Genomic DNA, 24,930 nt, shown 5'->3' with positions numbered 1-24,930 from the left:
TTTACCTGCAGCACCACATGTCGATGAAACCTGTTATCACACCCCAACTGTGTAGGTTAATTCAAAGCTCTAAGCCCTTGTACACGGAGAATCCGTCGGAATGTGTCCTATCGGACCGTGTCGTCGGATAATCCGACTGTGTGTGGTATGCATCGGACTGATTCCGTCGGAATATCCGTCGGACCCAATTTTCCAACATGTTGGAAATATTTCCCGACCAACTGGGCCGATCGGACATACTCCGATCATGTGTAGAGAATTTTGATCGGACCAAGTGCCACGCATGCTCAGATCAAATTCCTACATCAAAGCTATTGGCTACTAGCCTGAATGTACGTCATCACGTTCTGAAAGATCGGATTTTTTTCGCCAACTTTGTCCGACCGTGTGTATGCAACAGTTTCCGACAAGATCCGACGGACAAAATCCGACGGGCAAAATCCGACGGATTTTGTTGTGGAAATCTCCGACCGTGTGTACAGGGGCTAAGAGTTCTACTGTATTGGAGTCAGCCAGGAAAGTAAAAACATAGAGTGAATGTCCCAATGAGCTACACACTGCCTATTGAAGAGAAACCATATGAAATAATGTTAGATGTTTTGGCACAAAATGACATCAGCTTAACTATGTTCTTTCTCAAACTGACTGCCCAGTGGAAAGCTTTGCTTCTTTGTTATCATCTGAGCAGGCTACAGTGCCTTGAAAAAGTATTCATACCAATGTTCCACATTTTGTAATGTTACAACCAAAAATATAAATGTATTATATTGGGATTTTATGTGATAGACCAACACAAAGTGGCACATAATTGTGAAGTGAAAGAAAAATGATAAATGGTTTTCAATATTTTTTACAAATAAATATGTGAAAAGTGTGGCATGCATTTGTATTCAGCCCCCCTAAGTCAATACTTTGTAGAACCACCTTTTACTGCAATTATTATTATTATTATTATTATTATTATTATTATTATTCAGGATTTATATAGCGCCAACAGTTTGCGCAGCGCTTTATAATATGAGGGCAGACAGTACACTTACAATACAATTCAGTACAACAGCTGCAAATCTTTTTGGGGATGTCTCTACCAGCCTTGCACACATAGACAGTGAAATGTTTGCCCATTCTTCTTTTCAAAATAGCTCAACCTCTGTCAGATTGGATGGAGAGTGTCTGTGAACAGCAATTTTCAAGTCTTGCCATAGATTCTCAATTGGATTTAGGTCTGGATTTTGACTGGGCCATTCTAACTAGGGATGAGCCGAACACCCCCCGGTTCGGTTCGCACCAGAACTTGCGAACGACCCCCGCGTTCGGTACGAACGTTAGAACCCCATTGAAGTCTATGGGACTCGAACGTTCGAATTGGAAAGTGCTCATTTTAACGGCTAATATGCAAGATAGTGTCCTAAAAAGGGTTTGGCGACCTGCCTCCTGCCTCAGGGGACATGGGTCACTGCAAAAAAAAGTTTTAAAAACTACCGTTTTGGCGGGAGCACTGATTTTAATGACGATTAAAGTGAAAAAAAAAAAGTGAAATATTCCTTTAAATATGGTGCCTGCGGGGTGTCTGTAGTATGCCTGTGAAGTGCCACGTGTTTCCCGTGTTTAGAACAGTCCCTGCACAAAATTACATTAAACGGAAATAACACCATTTAAAACTGCTTGCGGTTTTAATGTTATATCTGGTTCCTGCAATATGGTTGAAAATCATTGAGAAACATGGCATGGGTAGCCCTCCCTGCCCATTACCAGCCTATTTGGGTCTTGTACGCATATTAAGGGGAACCCCGTACCCATATTAAAAAAAGGAAATGCGTGTGGCCCCCAGGCCCTATATACTCAGAACAGCAGTATACAGGCGGTGCAAACAAGACAGGGACTGTGTAGGTTTGTTGTGTTAAGTTGAATCTGTTTGTCATTTTCAACCGGTACATTTTTAAAGTGTAGCTCCAGTCAAAAAAACTATCTTTAAGCTTTTTGGAAAACATAGGGAAGGGTTATCACCCCTGTATAATTTGTTTTGTCGTCCATCTTTTTTCATCTCACTTGCTGCTGTCTCCTTGCGTTTGCAAGTAGGAGATGTTTGTAAGTTGGATGTTTGAAAGTAGGGGCCTGCCCTATATTATAGCGGTATGTACTGGGTACAGAGCACGCAGACAGCACGCACTATCTCCTAACACTACTGACTGCAAGCTCTATTATTAACCACTTGTTAGCCCAATGTTTGCATAAAGTGAAAGATGAAGTTATGCTGAGTAAATAGATATCAAACATGTCACTCTTCAAAATTGCACATGCCCGTGGAATGGCGCCAAACGTCGCTACTTAAAAAATCCCCATAGGCGACGCTTTAAATATTTTTTTACTGGTTACATGTTTTGAGTTGCAGAGGAGGTCTAGGACTAGAATTATTGCTCTCGCTCTAACATTCTCGGCGATACCTCACATGTGTGGCACATGCGAGCACATGGGGACATGGGCGCTTTAATTTTTATTTTATTTTTTTATTGTTCATTTTACTTTATTTATTTTAGTTTGACATTTTTTTTCCCAAAAATATATTTTTGATCACTTTTATTCCTATTACAAGAAATGTAAACATCCCTTGTAATAGGAATATGGGGTGACAGGTCCTCTTTACAGTGAAATCTGGGGGGTCAATATGACCCCACATCTCACCTCTAGGCTGGGAAGCCTGAAATAAAAAATAAAAAAAAGATTCTGGCTTTGATCGTACTGGCGAGTTGGTAGAAGCACCGGAGGGCGGTGAGGGGTGGGGGGCGTCTATGGCTGGGTATTTCAGGGTATCACCGAGTATGGCTGGGTATCTCTGAGTATGGCTGGGTATGGCAATTTATGGCAGGGTATTACAGAGTATTGGCGGGGTATTGGCGGGGTACTACAGAGTAATAGCAGGGTACTGCACTGCAGAGTAATGGCAGGGTACTGCACTGCAGAGTAATGGCGGGGTACTGCACTGCAGAGTAATGGCGGGGTACTGCAGAGTAATGGCGGGGTACTGCACTGCAGAGTAATGGCAGGGTACTGCACTGCAGAGTAATGGCGGGGTACTGCACTGCAGAGTAATGGCGGGGTACTACAGAGTAATGGCAGGGTACTGCACTGCAGAGTAATGGCAGGGTACTGCACTGCAGAGTAATGGCGGGGTACTGCACTGCAGAGTAATGGCGGGGTACTGCAGAGTAATGGCGGTGTACTGCAGAGTAATGGCAGGGTACTGCAGAGTATGCACTGGTATTGCAGAGTATTGGCAGGGAATTGAGGGGTTAAATTCGGTGAGCAGCGATGTGGGCACTGCAGATGCAGCCCACATCGCTGCTGACACCGATCTCTTTCCCCTCCACTGTACCGATCGGTACAGAAAGGGGAGGGAGGAACAGGCGTCATAACATGACGCCGGTTTGTTTCCAAGTGATCACTCCGTCATTTGACGGAGCAATCACGTGGTAAACGGCCGCTATGAGCGGCCGTTTACCGTGATGCGCCGGGTCCTATGGACCCGGCGGTCACGGATGCTCTCGAGTGCGCACACCTCGGGGCACGCGAGAGCAGAATTCTGGGAGGCCGTTAATTAACGGCCTCTCTGAGTTAAACAACCGCCCTGAAGCCGTTAATCGGCAATGGGCAGTTGTTAAGTGGTTAAAGCTAGATCACTAGCTATATAGGTGAGGTGAATATAGTGGTGTATACTGCAGTCAGGGCACAGACAACAACCACTACACAGCAGCAAGATAGGAAATCAGCCAAAAACGATTGGTGTGTACTGTGTTGAAGGTACACAGAACACCCACTGCTTCAGATGCAAAGTAACACACTACAGGAGGCCGCCTTAAAGGCGGCCTTATATAGTGTGGGGCGTGCACTACACAGCCTGAGCTATGATTGGCCACAGGCAGGATGCCTGTGGCCAATCATGGCTCTCCTCGCTGCCGGCGCTGCGATTGGCCAAGCATGCGGGGTCACAGTGCATGCTTGGCCAATCATCGGGCAGCAATGCACTGCGCCAATGCAGTGCATTGTGGTCCGCGCGCGCGTCACTCGAATTTTGACGCGAACGGCCAAAACGTTCGGAATTCGCCGAACGGCCGAACGGCCAATGTTCGAGTCGAACGTACGTTCGACTCGAACACGAAGCTCATCCCTAATTCTAACACATGAATATGCTTTGATCTAAACCATTCCATTGTAGCTCTGGCTGTATGTTTAGAGTCGTTGTCCTGCTGGAAGGTGAACCTTCGCCCAAGTCTCAAGTCATTTGCAGATTATAACAGGTTTTCTTCTAAGATTGCCCCGTATTTGGCTCCATCCACCTTCCCATCAACTCTGATCAGCTTCCCTGTCCCTGCTGTAGAAAAACATCCCCACAAAATGATGCTGCACCCGCCATGTTTCACGGGGATAATGTGTTCAGGGTGATGTGCAGTGTTAGTTTTACACAACACATAGGGAGTCATTTACTATATCGCTGCAGTGCTAATTAGCGCTATTTAGTGACCAATCACGCTAATTAGCGCTAAAATAGTATTCACTATAGCTCTGGTAAAAAAAAAAAATACTCTTAAAATCGAATTTACTATAGTTACCTGAAAACAAATAGCTCTCAAACCCTTACTCTGCTGAAACCTGGAGTATGCACATGGAAATAATGTTTAGAGCATGATATAATTGCCTAAATGGTACTGTAATATGCAGTGTTTTTGCACATCAACATTGCAAGCAGATTAGACACAACATTTTTTGGCCAAGATCAGTATAACATTTTTGGAAATGAGTATTTAAAGCCAAAAGTATAAGGTCCCCTTATCAGATTCCTCACCCCCCCCCCCCCCCCCATCTGAGGGGGGGGGTGTTTTGGATAGGTAACCCTCTCCACTTCATTGAGAGCTGAATGCAGAAATAATGTGTATTACTTTGCCCTGCCCCTTCTTACTTACACTATTGTCAGCCCACCGGACAGGTAAGAAGTGTTATAATACAAAAAAAGAACAAATAGAAGCACATTTTGACATTCTGCTATTACCTATCAAGATAATAATAGGAGGAAAAAAACTTTAAACTGTAGCATTAAAGTATTGAGGCAGGCTTTCGTGAATTCATCCATAAATCTGAGTTCAAAAGAGGTAGGTATAGTGTTTATTGGGTTTGACAAAGTCTTCAGATAGAGGATTGCTATCAGCTGACCTAGCAGTTGGGGGAAGGGGGGTTCCTAATGAGTTTGGCCCACCAAAAAAACCCTCTGGCACTCTGCATGAATTTAAGCACACACAACATTTGTACACATTTTAGGGTGTGTTTAGGGGAAAGCAATACTATGGAGCTGACAAAATACATTTCTAAGTGACTAGGCTATAGGTTTATGGGCCCAGAAGAGCATGCTGTGAAAGTTAGTGAAGGCAAATATGCATGAAGGACAAAAAAGGAACTTTAAAAGCTTCCAGCATGCATGAGGACAAAGGGGCACAGCATATCAATTACAGCATATTGCAATCATGGTAATTAGGGAATGAGGAAAGAAATCCAATACATTAGCAAACATTAAATACATAGAATGTGATGTTAAAGGAGAAAACTTAATACCTTAATATAGTCCTTCTGCAGGACCTGTTTGATGGCAGAACAGGTCTCTAGAATAATGATTCCCAGAGCCTGGGGGGAGATGCCTGTCGAGAACTTAAGGTCCTGAAGACTTCTCCCTGTCGCCAAGTACCTCAACGTGACGATAAGCCTCTGCTCCGGAGTGATGGGTTGCCGCATGCAGGTATCCTGCCTGCTGATATAAGGGGACAGCAAAGCCAGAAGACGGTGAAAAACGGGGTCCCTCATCCGGAGATAATTCCTGAAATCATCAGGATTATTCTCCCGGATCTCACGAAGCAAAGGCATGTGCGAGAACTGGTCACGCTGTAGCAACCAATTCTTGGTTCACTAACTCCTCCTCACCCTGTTCATGGATTGGGCTTGTGTCAAAGCTAAAAGCCCAACACCATGCCCCTGCACAGCACGAACTCTACGATGAGTACGTACAGGAAACATGGCTTAAAACAGTCGGCTGGTCAGAACGGACAACAGAAAGCACCGATAAACAGCAAGGCCTGAAAGAACGAACTGAAAACCAGAAATGAGCAGACAATAAGCAATGCAAATCAAAGCGTACTTTATACCAAGATACAGTCCGCAATGACCAACAAATGCGAAATGACTACATGCACTGATAATCAGATACGTACCGACACGCACAAACTGAAGAGCAGTAAGGATCTGAAGCACAAATCTGAAAAGCACGAATCGTCTCTTACCAAACTTCTACTAACATGCAATAAACACGAGATCAGTAGAAGGAGCCCAAAGGGTGCGGCACGTGGTGCTGAACTTCCCTTTCCTAGTCCCGTCGTACGCGGTTTACGTCACTGCGTTCTTGACGACCGGAAATTCCAACAACTTTGTCCGACCGTGTGTATGCGACACCACTTCCGGACTAAATCCGTCAGAATTTATCCGACGGATTTTGTGGTCGGAATGTCCAACCGTGTGTACAAGGGCTTACATTTGCCAGATCCAAGATATATAAAATGATGACTCAGCCCACCATGTTCCACCTTTAACTAAAATATCACTTTTGCATAGACTGACTCTTTAATGTTAGCAAAAGTGAGACTATATTTAAAATTTAGAAAGGATGGTTAGACAGTTGTAAAATGACCCTCTCTTCTGTCATACATGGGAATATGATAATGCAAAGTGACTGAGAAAGTGCTGGGGTCCTTCAAAAGCCAATATTTATTTTGCCTAAATGAAAAAAGACCATGTAAAAGTGTTCTGGAGAGAGATAAAGCATTTATAGGAGTTGAAGGGCATTTTCCATTCACATTTGCTGGTGCAGCAAATTAAACAGAGTGTTGGGCAAAAGACCAGTCTGGAATCAGACTGCTGGCTTTTTGCTTTATTAACTGTTTTCCAGCCTCCCATATTTTGCCAGTGGGCACTTAAAAGATTAGAACTTCCAGTCTTGTCAGCTCTTATAGACTGGAATAATATCAATCATTTCTCCACATCAATTTAGTTCATTCACAGCACGTTAGGGGGATTGAAGAGTCATCTAACAATTTGTCACACTAGAGAATTATGTGTCAATCAGCAAATCTCTTGAGATTTTTTTTTTTTTTTAGCAAGAATAATTGTATTATCAAGAATGAACATTTTTGCATTGTAACATCTATTAGTAGAAAAAACTAAATCTATTGTGGATTCACGTGTATTTTAACAATAATACCACTTTTTTCCTGAAAATTTTGCTGGTCAGACCCTGTCTATAATTTATGTCTTTTTTAAACATATAGGGCTAACCTTGATTACATTTTCTGCAGTTATAGTGTAACTTTGTTATAGCAAGATTTTTCAACTTTGTTATTTTAGGGAGAAACTTTAATTTTCCCACACTAAAATCTCATATAAGCTTTAGCGTGTTACGTAATATAAAGTCAAACATAGTTTTCAATCTGCAGCTTTCATTAAAATAATATCTGGTGATCCTGTCCCAAAGGTCTTTGTTCTGGACCTTTCTGCTTGGGTGATGACTAGCTTCCATTTGTGCTCATGAATTGTCACACTGTCACATGTGCCCTTGTTTAATATTACTAGCAGCCATGCTGGCACACATTGTTCAGACAAGGTCAACTATGGTCACTATCAGAAATTCAGTCCAAATGATAAGTAGTAGATACTGGAGTGCATGCCTGTATAGAGGAAGTAGATACAAATCTGAAAGAGATCAGCAGCACCCGGATGTAACAAAGTATAAAAAATGAAAACAGGTATTATGACAGACAGTGCTTTAGCAAACTTAATGTCATCTAGTTAGATGTAAATCTACCTAACTCCTCTCACCTAGCAGCCTATACTATGTACTGATAGCACTTTATATGAAATTTTGGGATAGGTATCCCGTTCAGAGCACTTTATTTTGAAGTTTACATAGTCTAGCACAGATAAGGATTGCACTCCTTATGCACATTAAGCACTTTATTGATGAATTGTTTTGCACATATATATGCACTGGAACACTTTATATGGATATCATGGTATGTTAGACCACTGTGAATCCACGTAGAGTATAGATATAGTGCTATTTTGGTATATATATATATATATATATATATATATATATATATATGTATATATAATTTTTTTTTTACCACAAATTTTTGATTTTAGCGCACTAATATTTAATAATCTATACTATGTACTGCCACTGGGAATGTGGAGATAAAGCTCTGTGTAAGCTCCAAACCAACCTGTTTGAGCTTACAGATGGCTATAGATTCTTTCTTTGCCCCATATGACAGCATTGGTCCAATAAGGCAGGTACAGGTTAGCTTTAATGCTTACATTTTACACCCCAATGAGACTCAGCACTTTTGACCACCTCAAGGCAGGCTATCATAAATTATGTTACCACATTCCAATCACAGGTCCATGTCATTAAACAAATGAGAAAGAAGAAAAAGGCGCGTGAGCTAACACATGGATCAAATTGATATAGTTTATTCTAAACAAGGTGGATGGGTACAGAGAAATTACTACGTATTCATAAAAACAATGTTATAAAATATTCATTAAAAATTAGTGAAGCCCATGCAAGGGCAGACGCTCAAAGGCAGGCTGATGCTTTTCGAGGGGTTCCCTCTTCATCAGAGCATTGGAAAACAAAGGGAGGTCTGTATTATGTGGTAGGTTTACATGGAGAGGAGTGGGAGATGTATCACATGCTGGGTGATGCATTTTCCTTGACTCTAGTAGTATCCACATCCCAATGCTCTATATACAAAACAAATACCAAATATATATGTGTAGGTAGGTTGTAGACAAAGAGACACATACATAGAAGTGTCAAGATTATACATAATTACAGACACAGGATGTATGATTAAAGCATTAGAGTATTAAAATATAAAAAACATTGTAGTATTAAAATCATTATAGCATAAAAACATTAAAGCATAAAAAAATTATTAAAAAACAGTGAATCATTGAAACAGTGAACCATTGAGATACTCAAGCCACAAAAGCTTTCCTTACTATGAAGCAATTGCAATAAAAGTAATAGAGAGTGTATATATTCACAATACAGGTAAATAGGTATATATTCAATGTTGACAAACATGGAAGGCTTTTTGCATGAAAACACCTGTGTATAACTGGACACATATACTCATACATTGCAAAATTGAAGTCTATAAGATCATGCAGGCAGGCTCATGCAGTGATAGACAGTGAACATGTATGGTTAGTGGTGCAAATCAAAAATATAGTAATAGAGAAGTGATGTAAGGTTGACTGACTGCACAATGCCAAATGGTAAGAATGAATTAAAATGAAATAAAATAAAATAATGACAGAGTGTGTTTGTTAGCCTGAATGGAACGTGCCTGTTTCAGATGGAGTGAGATAACGATGATAAAGGTGGGGAAGATCTCAGTGGCACCAACCTATGTACCTTAACCACTAGGCATCCACGCTATAGCTGAAAGACAGCTACAGCGCTAATTGCCGGGAGGCCGTCCCTGGATGTCCTCCTGTTTACTTCCACGATGCGGGAAATTCTGTGCTGGCCGTGTCCTTTGGACACGGCCAGTCACAGATCGCTGTAAATGGCCAATCACAGAGGCTGTTTACAGCGTGATCTGAGTGTCCAATGAGAGATGATCTCATATGTAAACATATGAGATCATCTTTCATCGCCAGCTCTCCCTTCTCACACAGAGACAGCGTGCGAGGAGGGAGAGATCAACGGCTGTGGTGGTTAATGAAAAAAACTAATTAAAATAAAGTGCCCACAATAAATGTCACTGCCACCTGTCCCCACTGCCACCTGTCAGTGCGATCTGTCCCTAGTGCCACCTGTCCCCAGGGCCACCTGTCCCCAGTTTCATCTGTCCCCAGTGCCACCTATCAGTGCCACATGTCATCAGTGCCACATCAGTGCCACGTGTCATCAGTGCCACGTGTCATCAGTGCCACATGCCAGTGCCATCTGTTATCAGTGCCACATCAGTGTCACGTGTCATCAGTGCCACATATTAGTGCCATCTGTCATCAGTGCCACGTATCAGTGCCATCTGTCATCAGTGCCATCTGTTATCAGTGTCACGTGTCATCAGTGCCACGTATTAGTGTCATCTGTGCCATGTATTAGTGCCATCTGTCATCAGTGCCATGTATTAGTGCCATCTGTCATCAGTGCCATGTATCAGTGGCATCTGCCATCAGTGTCACGTGTCATCCGTGCCACGTATTAGTGTCATCTGTGCCATGTATTAGTGCCATCTGTCATCAGTGCCATGTATTAGTGCCATCTGTCATCAGTGCCATGTGTCATCAGTGCCACATATTAGTGCCATCTGTCATCAGTGTCACGTGTCCTCAGTGGCACATATTAGTGCCATCTGTCATCAGTGCCACATCAGTGTCCCGTGTCATCAGTGCCACGTATCAGTGCCATCTGTCATCAGTGCCACGTCAGTGTCACGTGTCATTGTCCTGGTACTCGAGGGCCTTCAAAAGTGTAATAGGCAGTCAACAAGTTAGATGTGTAATTTATGTTGCTAGAACACGTGATGGCGCTCCCTGCATGTTGGGCCTCTCTAAGTGGCCAGGCTGTGGAAAAGTCCCAAGCATGTGGTATCGTAATACTCAGGAGGAGTATCAGAATGTATTTTGGGGTGTCATTTGTGGTATACACATGCCATGTGAGAGAAATAACCTATTACAATGACAATTTTGTGGGAATAAATAAATAAATATTCATTTTGCAAAGAATTATGGGTAAAAATTACAACATCAAAAAGCTCACCATGCCTCCTACTAAATACCTTGGAATGTCTACTTTCAAAAAAGGGGTCATTTGAGGGGGATTTGTACTTTCCTGGCTTGTTCGGGTTGCAAGAATTGAGATAGGCCACCAGTACATCAGTTGTGATAAATTTTTTATGATTTGCACCACAGCTTGTAGACTCTCTAACTTTCACAAAGACCAAATAATATCCACTAATTTGGGTTATTTTTACCAAATATATGTAGCAGTATAAATTGTGGCCAAAATTTATGAAGAAAAATTAATAATTTGCAAAAAAAATTCACAGAAACAAAGAAAAATGTGTTTTTTTTCAAATTCTTTTTAATTTATAGCACAAAAAATAAAAAACCCAGAGGTGATAAAATACCACCAAAAGAAAGCTCTATTTGTATGAAAAAAGGACAAAAAATTCATTTGGGTACAGTATTACATTACTGAGTAATTGTCATTCAAAGCGTGAGAGCACCGAAAGCTGAAAATTGGTCTGGTCACGAGGGGGTTTTAAGTGCCCAGTTGTCAAGTGGTTAAAATGTATACAAGGGTTGTAGTTCATTTGTTGTTTGTTGTTGTTGCTGTTGGTCATCTATACCTATAGAGATAGCAATGATACAGAGGAATGGAACCAAAAGAAATTACCCAATATAATTAAATCTTGTAATTTCAACAGTGTCAGTGGGCATAAAGGAGGGTGGGATGAGTCATCTGAAACAGGCACATTCCATTCAGACTAACAAACACACTCTGTCATTATTTTATTTTATTTAATTTTATTTTATTTCAATTCATTCTACTTATTACCATTTGGCATCGTGCAGTCAGTTAACCTTATATCACTTCTCTATTACTATATTTTTGATCTGCACCACTAACCGTACATGTTCACTGCCAGAGCCTGCTTGCATAATCTTATAGACTTAATCCTTGCATGTATGAGTATATGTGTCCAGTTATACACAGGTGCTTTCATGCAAAAAAACCTTCCATTTTTGTCGACATTGAATATAACGTAAAATTTATGTCAAAATACTTACCGTAATTTTCCTTTCCTGATGGACTCCATGGCAGCCAACGTGTGGGTTTAGTCCCCCCTCCATTACCCTATAGGACGATACTCCCATAAATCTTTGCTCCCTGCCAGAGGCCGTGTTCGGTAACTATCCTACTCCAGCCATTTGGGAGGGAACTCCTGCTGCCATGGAGTTCATCAGGAAAAGAAAATTACGGTAAGTATTTTGACATAAATTTTCAGTTTTCCTGACAGACTCCATGGCAGCCAACGTGTGGGAAATAACTCGCCAAAACACACCCGGGTGGGCAAAATGCTGCATAACAAAGATTTATTTGACACCGTCAACCGACAAAACTTTAACACCAAAGTCAACTGAGGATAGAGCCGCCGGCTCAACACAATAATGAGACATAAAGGTGTGTATTGAAGACCAGGAAGCCACCCTGCAGATCACATCAGGAGCCACATGGTGAGAGGCCACCCACAAGGTAGAAAGACTTCTGGTCGAATGCGCCGTCACCGCCTGAGGAGGAGCCAAGCCCTTTTCTCTGTATGCCCACTGGATTGCTTGAACTATCCATGCCGCAATTGACCTGACTGATGCTCTAGTGCCCTTGTTCTTCTTACAGAACAGAATGAACAGGAAGTCCGACTGCCGGAATGGAGCTGTAGCCTCCAAATATAGCTTTAATGAGCGACCAACATCAAGTGGATGAACTTCCGAGGAATCCGAGGATCTGAATGTGGGTAGACAGATTTCCTGATTTTCATGAAAAACTGAGGTGACCTTAGGGTTTGACCCCAACATTGGAACTAGGACCACCCTGTCCAGAAAAAAAGTTAGAAAGGGTTCTTTGACTCCTAGAACCTGAATCTCTGATACTCGTTTTGCCGAGGTGACTGCCACCAGGAATGCAGTTTTCAAGGTGAGTTCTCTGATGGAAAGAGCTATATTGAAATGAGAAAAAAAGTCCAGAACTAGAGGCAGATCCCATTTAGGGAATCTGGGTTTTTTCTGGGGACTCAATCTTACTGCGCCTTTGAAGAACTGCTGGATAAAGGGCATGCTTGGCCCACGGAACCCCTGTAAATGCGGAGATAGCCGAGACTTGAACCCGAAGGGAACTAACTGACAAGGGTAAGTCCAAGCCTGATTGCAGGAAACCCAACACGTCTTGAACTGCAGGTGAAACGTAGGAACTAGTTCTGGAAGACATATAAGATACAAATTTGGCCCAGATCCGTTCATACACTTTATTAGTACTTCTTCTCCTTGCACTTAAGAGGGTGGAAATGGCCTCCTTAGGACACCCTAGTGCTTCCAGCCTTCCCCTCTCAAGAACCAGGCCCTCAACTGAAGGTGAGCCGGACATGGATGGAGAATCGAGCCTTGGGAGAGCAGATCCCGTCTGGATGGGAGAGGAACTGGGTCCCGAAAACTGAGGAGGGATAGGAGAGGAAACCAAGGCCTGTTGGGCCAATGCGGAATTATTGCCAACACCTCCACTTCCTCCCATCTGAGTCTCTTCAGGAACTGAAAAATAATTGGAATTGGAGGGAAGGCGTATGCCTCGTGGAACCACCACTGCTCTGTTAGGGCATCTATCCCGTAGGCCTGCGGATCCTTGAACCTTGAATAGAACCTCGTTAGCTTCCTGTTGAAACGGGAGGCGAAGAGATCTACTTCTGGAGAAATCCCCAGGGATAGAACCCACTGAAACACATCTTCGTGAAGGGCCCACTCGTTGTTGTCCAAGTGGACTCGTGAGAAAAAGTCCGCTTGGACGTTGAGAACTCCAGGCACATAGGCTGCTGTTAGGTTGGCCAGATTCTTCTGGGCCCAACGCATTATTGGATCCACTTCCCGCAGCAGAGACCGACTTCTGGTGCCCCCTTGCTTCCTCATGTAAGTGACCGCAGTCGTATTGTTCAGCCTGAGGACTACGGATGCTCCCACTATCAGATGCGGAAATGCCAACAATGCTAGGAAGGCTGCTCGTAGTTCTAGCACATTTGACACTATTCCCCGAGAGGGAAAGTCCCAAATGCCCTGAGCCACTTACGATCGACAATGTGCCCCCCAGCCCCTGTTGCTGGCATCTGACGTCACTGTGATCCATTTGATTGGAAGAAGGGAGTGGCAATTCAACAGGTTCTCCCGATGAAGCCACCAGAGGAGGGAACCTCTCATGGTCTGAGTAATCTCAATGGACTGGATCTTTTCTCCCGACCATTGGCGAAGGAAACCCATTTGAAAGGGGCACATCCTCCACTGTGCCCACTTCACCATCGGTATGGTGGACACCATGGTGCCTATGATCTTTAGGCAATGAAGAGCACTGAGACGCGACGAAGAGAGGGCCAGGTGGATCCTGTCCCGTACTACTGCAACCTTCTCCTCGGGCAGAGAGATGGTACCTTTTGCCGTATTGAACAGAGCACCGAAGAACACGAGAGACTGTGTAGGAACTGACTGGCTTTTCTTCAAATTCAGGAGCCATCCGAATTCCTTGAGGGTTGCGATAACTTGATCCCTGTGTTTCAAGAGACAATCCCTGTCCTGAGCCAGAAGAAGCAAATTGTCCAGATAATGATGAATCCGGATTTCCTGATTCTCAACAATGCTACAACTGCTAGAAGGACCTTCGAGAATGTGCGAAGGGAGGTTGACAGACCGAAAGGAAGGCAGGTAAACTGTAAATGAAGCTAGCCAATGGAGAAACAAAGAAACCGTTGGAACTCTGTGGCCACCGGGACGTGAAAATAGGCGTCTTTGAGATCTATTGAGACAAGCCAGTCCCCTGGCTGCACTGACTGTTGAATCGTGGACAGAGTTTCCATTTTGAATTTCTCCTTTCTTATGAAGCGATTTAGACGCGTCAAGTCCATTACGGGTCTCCACGTACCGTTCTTTTTCTGGACCAGGAAAAGAGGGGAATACATTCCCATGCCGCGTTGGTTGTCTGGAACAGGAATAGCGGCGCCTTGATCCAACAAAGATTTTATGTAGGCTAAAAGAATTTGTCTTTTTTCTTCCGACCTTGGAATGGATGTGGGAACACACTTGAGTTTGGGGACACTGCTGAACGACCAAGTGTGCCCGAAGGAGACCGTCTTGACGGTCCAAAAATCCTGGATCGAGGCTGCCCAGACGTGCCGAAAGTGGAACAAACTAGCTCCCACCGGACCGCCTGGATGGGCCCGATCTCAAAAGGAGAAATTGAACCATCACAAGAACAGCGCATCAGAGAGACTCATAGTCTGATGTGAAGAGCATAGAAACAATTTATTAAAATGAAAAAGAAAAAAACTCGATAAAAGACGTCTGATCCTCCAGGGATCTTAAAACCTTTACATCAGTCAATCACGACAATAAAACAACAGTTGCTTGATGATAAATTAACCCTGGGATCTTCTACTCGTAACTTTGAGATGTTGGTAAAAACAGGGCTGTGTTGCTAGTGTAGTCTATTGTACACGTAGATTGAATGATTGTGGGTGATTATCTCCCAGAGGCAGGGGGAACCAGTGAAGTTCGTATATAGGTGTAAATAAATGATTGGAACAGAGTTCCCAAAAGACACTCACTTTTGTTAATGGCTGGACTGTAGGGCTGGGGCGCCGTCACACTGAGCTGGAGGAGTGGAAGAAAAAGGGTCAATCCTGCTCCCTGTGCTCCGGGACGGAGGTGCAGTAAGCGCGTCCACCTTGTGTGTTGGAGAGGCTTGGAGCGCAGCGCTTCGCTTGCCCGAACGGTTGCGGGTCACTATTGGTCACGTGGAAGGCTCCGTAGCGAGGGGGGTTGTCATGCCGACCGGCCTGCTAACATGTTTCGCGCGCATGCGCTTTATCAAAGCTTTGATAAAGCGCATGCGCGCGAAACATGTTAGCAGGCCGGTCGGCATGACAACCCCCCTCGCTACGGAGCCTTCCACGTGACCAATAGTGACCCGCAACCGTTCGGGCAAGCGAAGCGCTGCGCTCCAAGCCTCTCCAACACACAAGGTGGACGCGCTTACTGCACCTCCGTCCCGGAGCACAGGGAGCAGGATTGACCCTTTTTCTTCCACTCCTCCAGCTCAGTGTGACGGCGCCCCAGCCCTACAGTCCAGCCATTAACAAAAGTGAGTGTCTTTTGGGAACTCTGTTCCAATCATTTATTTACACCTATATACGAACTTCACTGGTTCCCCCTGCCTCTGGGAGATAATCACCCACAATCATTCAATCTACGTGTACAATAGACTACACTAGCAACACAGCCCTGTTTTTACCAACATCTCAAAGTTACGAGTAGAAGATCCCAGGGTTAATTTATCATCAAGCAACTGTTGTTTTATTGTCGTGATTGACTGATGTAAAGGTTTTAAGATCCCTGGAGGATCAGACGTCTTTTATCGAGTTTTTTTCTTTTTCATTTTAATAAATTGTTTCTATGCTCTTCACATCAGACTATGAGTCTCTCTGATGCGCTGTTCTTGTGATGGTTCAATTTCTGCTTTCTTCCACCATGTCCAAAGTGGTCTAGCAGCTGCACATTGAGACTAATTATAGGCCCTCTATGAGACAACAATTAACCTAATATTTGGATAAAGTGTTCTCTACAAAAGGTTTCTTCCATTTGTGCGCCAAGAACTTTTGTTTTTAATATTCCGATCTCAAAAGGACTTAGTAGCCTCCTTTTCCCCCATCGAACTGCCCTTTGCAGACTTTTTGAGAGATGTCTGTCTGGACCTCCAAGATCTGGAGAATTCCCATCCAGGCCTGTAAGTGCGTGCCTCCCTGGCACGGTCTTGACCCTGCTTTCTTGGGAACGATCTCCTTTGACTCTGCAGGCGCCTATCCTGGGGGAGAAACCCCGACTTAGCCCCGGTGGCCCAAGTTATAGCACTATCCAGCTTATTGCCGAAAAGGGAAGAACCATCAAAGGGAATACGGCACCAAACCTGCTTAGAAGCGGGATCGGCTAGCCAAGGACGGAGCCACAGGGCGCGCTTGGAAGTTACAGATGAGAGCATAACTCGAGCCACCAGTCGGATAATATCGATCGAGGCCTCCCCCAAGAAAGCCGAAGCCAGCCTTAGTTCTTGAATGGGAGAACTCTTGGCAAAATCTTCTGAGACGTTTCTGAGTGTTTCATCAACACTATCAGACCAAACTTCCATCGCTCTAGACAGAGCTGCTAAGGCCAGAGCTGGTTTAAAGGCCATGCCAGCCGTGAGATAGATCCTCTTCAGGTCAGAATCAATTCTCCTGTCCAGAGCATCCTTAAAAGAGAATGTGTCCTCAAGAGGAAGGGTCACATGTCTGACCAGTCTCATTACTGCCGCATCCACCAGAGGGGAAGACTCCAAATATTTAACTTCTTGCTCCTTGAAAGGGTAAAGTCTCTGGATCTTAGATAGAAGAGAATTCTTTTTCTCTACCTTGCTCCACTCATCTGAGATCACTTCTCCCAACTCTGAGAGGAAAGGGAAGCTAATACGCTCCTTCTTTAATTGTTTAAAAAACGTTCTTTGCTTCGCCGGAGCCACTACCGGCTCTTCCCAGTTCAGCGTTTCCTTAATGGCTTTGACCAAAGGAGGTAGCAAGGAAAAATCAAAACTCGAACCAGACTCTTCTTCCTCAGATTCACTATCTGAGAGGACAGCAGACGGATGGCTAGGCAAAGAGGAATCCCATGTGTCCTGGGCCTGAGCATCCCTCCCCGGAGACCTTGGAGACTCTATGGGAGACAAATGGGGGGCTTCAAATTTCTTTAGACTGTCCTTGACCAATTTTTCCACCATAGACTTCAGCTGTTGGTCAGAGTCACTCCTTTCACCTGTCGCTTTGACATAACAGGCATCACAAAGGGACTTATCAGCAGGAACCTGCGTCCTGCACCCCCATCATAAACCTTCAGCTGCGTGACTTGGGCAAGCTGTAGAAGGGCGGGAAGGTTCCCAGCTATGGAGACTAGTTCTCGCAGGAGAATCATGACGTCTGGATCTGGAAGAGGAATGCCGGCGGTGGGACGAATCACTTCCTCGGTGAGAACTCTGGCGCTGAGTAGACATAGAAGGGCTGAAAAAAGGGAGAAACCAGCAGTGTTAGCGGAACATCCCCTAATGTTCCACTGTCCCCCCCCCAACCCCCGGCAGGTAACCCAAAAAAAGTACCTGCTACGAGAGGGCTGGCCACTAGCAGGCGGCGAGGCATCCAAGGGATCCATCAGGGCTGGAAATAAAACAGCCCCAATTAAACACAGAGAACAGCTAGGATAATCAAAGATCAACTGACCTTTCCCCATAGACACATACCTAATGCTGAAGAAATCAGGGCTCAGGAATGGCACTGCAGGCTTTACAAGCATCCCAGAGACTCTGCAAGCTGTTCTCTATTTTTAAAACTGCCACCTTAATGACGTCACGAATTACGCCATGAAAACGCTAGTGCGCATGCGCGAAGCCCGCAACGCGCATGCACGAACCAAGCCTCATCCTCGCGCCAGTCTCGCGCATGCGCAGAACGACCGAGCGGCGAACCATGAAGTAGCTGGGCGGCTGGAACGCAAGGAAACCAGCCGCCTAGCTTGCCAGATACACCACAGAGCGATGTATGGGGGACACAAGAGACACAGAGCAAGTAAACAAAAACATACAGAAAATGACATAGCATGGCTGCCATGGACAAACATAAAGCTCACCACTCCTGTACACGGACACCAGCCGAGGTAGGTCCCCAAACACATGCCGGACTTCTGGGGGGGGATAGTCACCTGCTAGTAGCTAGGCTCACGACTAACACGCGGCTTCACCTGTCAGGGACCAGGCATACACCTCTTCAGCGCCTCTTCCATATGCCCCTTTTCCATACTCCGCTAGTAGCTAGAGCTTATTGGAAATATGCGACTCCAAGTCGCTCGGCCAGTCCGTATCACAGAAAAAAATGCAAGTCTTCAGGGTAAAAAGACACATGCTAGGTCCTATGGAGGAGGACAAAAAAAGAACACGGCCTCTGGCAGGGAGCAAAGATTTATGGGAGTATCGTCCTATAGGGTAATGGAGGCGGGACTAAACCCACACGTTGGCTGCCATGGAGTCTGTCAGGAAATACCTATTTACCTGTATTGTGAATATATATATACTCTCTATTACTTTTATTGCAATTGCTTCATAGTAAGGAGAGCTTTTGTGGCTTGAGTATCTAAATGGTTCACTGTTTCAATGATTCACAGTTTTTTAATAGCTTTTTAATATATTTTTTAATGCTTTAATGTTTTTATGTTATAATGATTTTAATACTAAAATGTTTTTATATTTTAATACGCTAATGCTTCAATCAAAGGTCTCGTGTCTGTAATTATGTATAATCTCGACACTTCTATGTATGTGTCGCCTCATCTACAACCTACCTACACATATATTTGGTATTTGTTTTATATATAAAGCATTGGGATGTGAATACTACTAGAGTCAAGGAGAATACATCACCCAGCATGTGATACATCTCCCACTCAGCCACTCCTCTCTATGTAAACCTACCACATTATATAGAACTTCCTTTGTTTTCCAAGGTTCTGATGAAGAGGGAACCCCTCAAAATGCGTCAGTTACCTTTGAGCATCTGCCCTTGCATGGGCTTAACAAATTTTGTAACCTAGTGTAGCGGCGGGTAGTGATGGACGAACTTCCGACGGGACGTTTCGCGAACGCGAAATGCGAACGGACCCAAACGTTCGCGAAACCGAACGTTCGCCGCGGGCCCCATTGACTTCAATGGGAGGCGAACTTTGCAAACCTTCATGTCGAATTTGCGGCCACGTGGTAATTATTAGGGGGTAAAACGTAGTCCCACCATCTGGACAATGACATAATACATGTATGAGGTGAATTTGGGATCGATAACTACAAGCATTTTTATTTTATTTGGGAAATTGTTCTAACAATTCAGGACTATGGAGCTAATGAAGGCAATGGAGGAGAGGGAAGGTCAGGGACCAGGGTAGGCAAAGAAGAGGGTGCAGGAGATGATCACCAGCAGCGTGACATACCGGAATGACACATGCACCGTGATAGAGGCATCTGACAGCAGCACCGTAATACAGAGCACTGACAGCAGCACCGTGACATACAGCGCTGACAGCAGCACCGTGACATACAGCGCTGACAGCAGCACCGTGACATACAGCGCTGACAGCAGCACCGTGACATACAGCGCTGACAGCAGCACCGTGACATACAGCGCTGACAGCAGCACCGTGACATACAGCGCTGACAGCAGCACCGTGACATACAGCGCTGACAGCAGCACCGTGACATACAGCGCTGACAGCAGCACCGTGACATACAGCGCTGACAGCAGCACCGTGACATACAGCGCTGACAGCAGCACCGTGACATACAGCACTGACAGCAGCACCGTAAGCAGCCCCAGGAGGAAGTCAGCACAGCACAGGGATGGTGTGATCCCCTCATAATAAGAACCCCCAGGAGGAAGTCAGCACAGCACAGGGATAGTGTGATCCCTTCATAATAAGAACCCCCAGGAGGAAGTCAGCACAGCACAGGGATATCATAAGCAGCCCCAGTAGAAATATGACACCGCTCAACCTCTTCAAAGAGGAGGGTAGGGGCATATAGTACGGTGTGCTTTTTTGGGTCAAGGAAGTGAGCCAAATGAATTAAGAAGGTCTGTGTGCTTGATTAAAAAAATAGTTTATAGACATATACATGGTCTACTGGTCACATGTGTTGAATTCCTCCGAGATCCATGCCTCATTCATTTTTAGAAATGTGAGGTAGTTAACACTGTGGTGAGCTAGGCGAGTACGCTTATCGGTCACAATCCCCCCTGCTGCGCTGAACGTCCTTTCGGACAGGACACTGGATGAGGGGCAAGCCAACAGTTCGATTGCAAATTGGGCAAGCTCTGGCCAGAGGTCAAGCCTGCCCACCCAGTAGTCTAGGGGTTCATCACTCCTCAGAGCGTCCACATCGGCCGTTAACCCAATGTAGTCGGACACCTGACGGTCTAGGCGTTCCCTGATGCTGGATCCGGATGACACCTGTCGATGGGTCGGCTGAAAGAATGACCTCATATCCGAAGTCACCAACACATCTTCAAACCGGCCTCTTCTTGCAGGCGCTGTTGGATTGGTACCCGCAAATCCTTCTCTGGGAGTGGGAATTGCTCCTCTGCCAGCGCACGCAAAAGCAGAATGCAGCATTTCTCGAAGCAAGGCCTGGAAGTGCTGCATTCTGACAGCCCTCTGCGACGGCGGTAACATTTCCGCCATTTTGTGTTTGTACCGGGGGTCTAAGTACGTTGCCACCCAGTACTGGTCCTTGACCCTCATGCTTTTTATACGGGGGTCCCTATTAAAACACTGGAGCATGAAGGCCCCCATTTGCACTAAAGTGGAAGCGGTGTGGTGGCCTGGCTCCTGCTCATCATCCAGGATAATGTCGTCCTCTTCATTCTCCTCTCCCCATCCTCGCACAACAGGGATCCCAGAAAGGTTTAAAGCATGCTCTTCTTGCTCCTGCTCATCCGCCCCGGCACCATCCTCCTCTGACTCCTCATCAGACTCCTGTTGTTGACTTGTCTCAGATAGAGTAGCCCCCCCTGGGAATTCATCCAGCATTGCGACTTCCTCATCTTCCCGCTCCTGCTCCTCCACAGCCTGATCAATGACACGACGCAATGCACGCTCCAGAAAGAAGGCATAAGGTACCATGTCACTGATGGCGCCATGGCTGCGACTGACCAGTTTGGTGATCTCCTCAAATGGCCGCAGAAGTCTGCATGTGTCGCGCATGAGCAGCCACTGGCGCGGTGAAAAAAAACCCAGCTCCCCAGAACCGTTTCTTTCGCAGAGTTCATACAGGTAGACGTTAACTGCACGTTTCTGCTGGAGCAGCCTATCAAGCATATAGAAGGTTGAGTTCCATCGCGTCGGGCAATCGCAAATAAGACGTCTGACCGGCAGATGGTGTCGCCGCTGAATGTCAGCAAGGCGAGCCATGGCCGTGTAAGATCTTCTGAAATGGGCCGAGATTTTCCTTGCCTGCCGCAAGATGTCCTGGACCCCAGGGTATTTGACAAGGAATCGCTGCACGACCAAGTTTAAGACGTGTGCCATGCACGGCACGTGCGTGATTTTGCCCTGTTTCAATGCGCTAAGCAGATTGGCACCGTTGTCACACACCACTTTACCAACTGTCAAATTGAGCGGTGTTAGCCACTCATCTGCCTGTGAACGCAAAGCTGAAAGGAGTGCCGGGCCAGTGTGGCTCTTTGCTTCCAGGCACAACAGACGCAGCACGGCATGGCAACGTCTCACCTGGCATGTGGAATAGGTTCTGGGGAGCTTGGGCGGTGCAGTGGAAGAGACGCTAGCAGCGGAAAAGGAGGAGGCAGCTGAGGAGGAGAGGGAGGAGGATGGAGTAGGAGGAGGAGAAGAAGAGTCAGGCCTGCATGCAATCCGTGGCGGTAAAACCAAATCTACACGGGTGCCACGGGCTACATGCTTGACGGCCGTCAGAAGGTTCACCCAGTGGGCAGTAAAACTGATATACCTTCCCTGCCCGTGTTTGCTAGACCACGTGTCTGTGGTCAGATGTATCTTGGCACCGACACTGTGTGCCAGAGATACATTCACTTGCCGCTGAACATGGCCATATAGCTCTGGGATGCCCTTCTCTGAGAAATACTTCCTTCCTGGGACCTTCCATTGTGGTGTTCCAATGGCCACAAATTTGCGAAAGGCCTCCGAGTCCACCAGTTTATATGGCAGTAGTTGGCGGGCTATGAGTTCTGACAAGCCAGCCGCCAACCGTTGGGCAAGAGGGTTATCCGGCGTCATCATTTTTTTACGCTCAAACATTAGGCCCACGGAAGCCTGCCTTTTTGCAGAAAAATGTGAGCTTGGCGTGATGGAAGGTGGAGTGGAGGACAATTGTGAGGAGAGAGGAGAAGGAGAAGTAGAAGACGAGGCTGGACGGTGAGAGCCTGCAGTGTGGCTTTGTGTGTTCCGTTGCTCCCACTGGGCTCGGTGATGGCTGCTCATGTGCCTTCTTAAGGCGGTCGTCCCTAGGTGAGTATTGGGCTTACCGCGACTAACGCGTTGACTGCAAAGATTGCAGATGGCAACGCTATTGTCAGCAGCGGACACGTTAAAAAAAGCCCACACTGCGGAGCCATGTGCCGGTGTCCTGGGAGCGCCAGATGTGACCGTACATGGTCGATGACTCGCTCCTGATACATTTGCAGTCTGCTTTGTCCCTGCTGTGCAATGTAAGTCATTGCTGCTTCTCCTCCCTATCTGCTGGTCCATATCTCCCTCTGAACTCCCCTCCTCTTCCTCTCTTGTGGGCACCCACGTGACATCACTAGACACGTCATCATCAACGTCACCTTCCCCACCGCTATAAGTAGAGATCTCGGAGTAGGCAGCAACACCGGGGACCAACCTCCTCCTTGGGCTGATCTGGGTACTGGCGTCAGACTGCTGAGTAGCGCTTGTTGCTACCTCCTCTTCCTGATCCAATACCAAGAGTGGCTGCGCATCAGAAATGTCCTCTTGATATGGATCGGAAAATAATTCCAGTGACTCAAGCGGAAGGTATGTGGTGGTGGTGGTGGTGGTCGTGTTGTTGGTGGTAGTGTCTTTGGGGGTGCACATAGCAGAGAGTGAAGAAGAGGGTGCAGATCGAGAGGATGAGGAGGGTGCAGAAGAGTAAGGCTGAGCGAGCCACTCAACCAAGTCTGGTGCATCCTTTAAAGTAATTGAACGCACCTTCTGCAACTTCCCACTTTGGCTCAAGCCTGTTGCTCCTGCCCTACCCCTACCACCCCTGCGGAAGGGCCTGCCTCTTCCTCTGCCTGTCATTTTTTAAATGACCCTGTGACAAAACTCTTAGTCCCTATACCGCTGAAGGACTGCTGCAGTATAGGTGAGCGGTCAGCAGTGGTGCACGTCAACCCTATCTATTGTGGACCGATAGCGGTCCTTACAGAACAGCAGACTGTACCGCACTCAAGCCTATGTACCGTAGCACCCTATACCAAGTTACCAGTCCTTATAAGAACTTTTGTGGAACAAGCAGGTTGTGTATTAGTGTTTAGCAGACTGTACGTCAGTCCCTATACCGCTGAAGGACTGCTGCAGTATAGGGCAGCGGTCAGCAGTGGTGCACGTCAACCCTATCTATTGTGGACCGATAGCGGTCCTTACAGAACAGCAGACTGTACCGCACTCAAGCCTATGTACCGTAGCACCCTATACCAAGTTACCAGTCCTTATAAGAACTTTTGTGGACCAAGCAGGTTGTGTGTTAGTGATTAGCAGACTGTACGTCAGTCCCTATACCGCTGAAGGACTGCTGCAGTATAGGTGAGCGGTCAGCAGTGGTGCACGTCAACCCTATCTATTGTGGACCGATAGCGGTCCTTACAGAACAGCAGACTGTACCGCACTCAAGCCTATGTACCGTAGCACCCTATACCAAGTTACCAGTCCTTATAAGAACTTTTGTGGACCAAGCAGGTTGTGTATTAGTGTTTAGCAGACTGTACGTCAGTCCCTATACCGCTGAAGGACTGCTGCAGTATAGGGCAGCGGTCAGCAGTGGTGCACGTCAACCCTATCTATTGTGGACCGATAGCGGTCCTTACAGAACAGCAGACTGTACCGCACTCAAGCCTATGTACCGTAGCACCCTATACCAAGTTACCAGTCCTTATAAGAACTTTTGTGGAACAAGCAGGTTGTGTGTTAGTGATTAGCAGACTGTACGTCAGTCCCTATACCGCTGAAGGACTGCTGCAGTATAGGTGAGCGGTCAGCAGTGGTGCACGTCAACCCTATCTATTGTGGACCTATAGCGGTCCTTACAGAACAGCAGACTGTACCGCACTCAAGCCTATGTACCGTAGCACCCTATACCAAGTTACCAGTCCTTATAAGAACTTTTGTGGACCAAGCAGGTTGTGTATTAGTGTTTAGCAGACTGTACGTCAGTCCCTATACCGCTGAAGGACTGCTGCAGTATAGGGCAGC

Source organism: Lithobates pipiens, unplaced genomic scaffold, assembly GCF_037356315.1.
Source record: "Lithobates pipiens isolate NorthernLeopardFrog02 unplaced genomic scaffold, aLitPip1_a1.2 Scaffold_19, whole genome shotgun sequence".
Classification (NCBI taxonomy): Eukaryota; Metazoa; Chordata; class Amphibia; order Anura; family Ranidae; genus Lithobates; species Lithobates pipiens.
Note: the sequence above shows the minus strand (reverse complement) of the source record.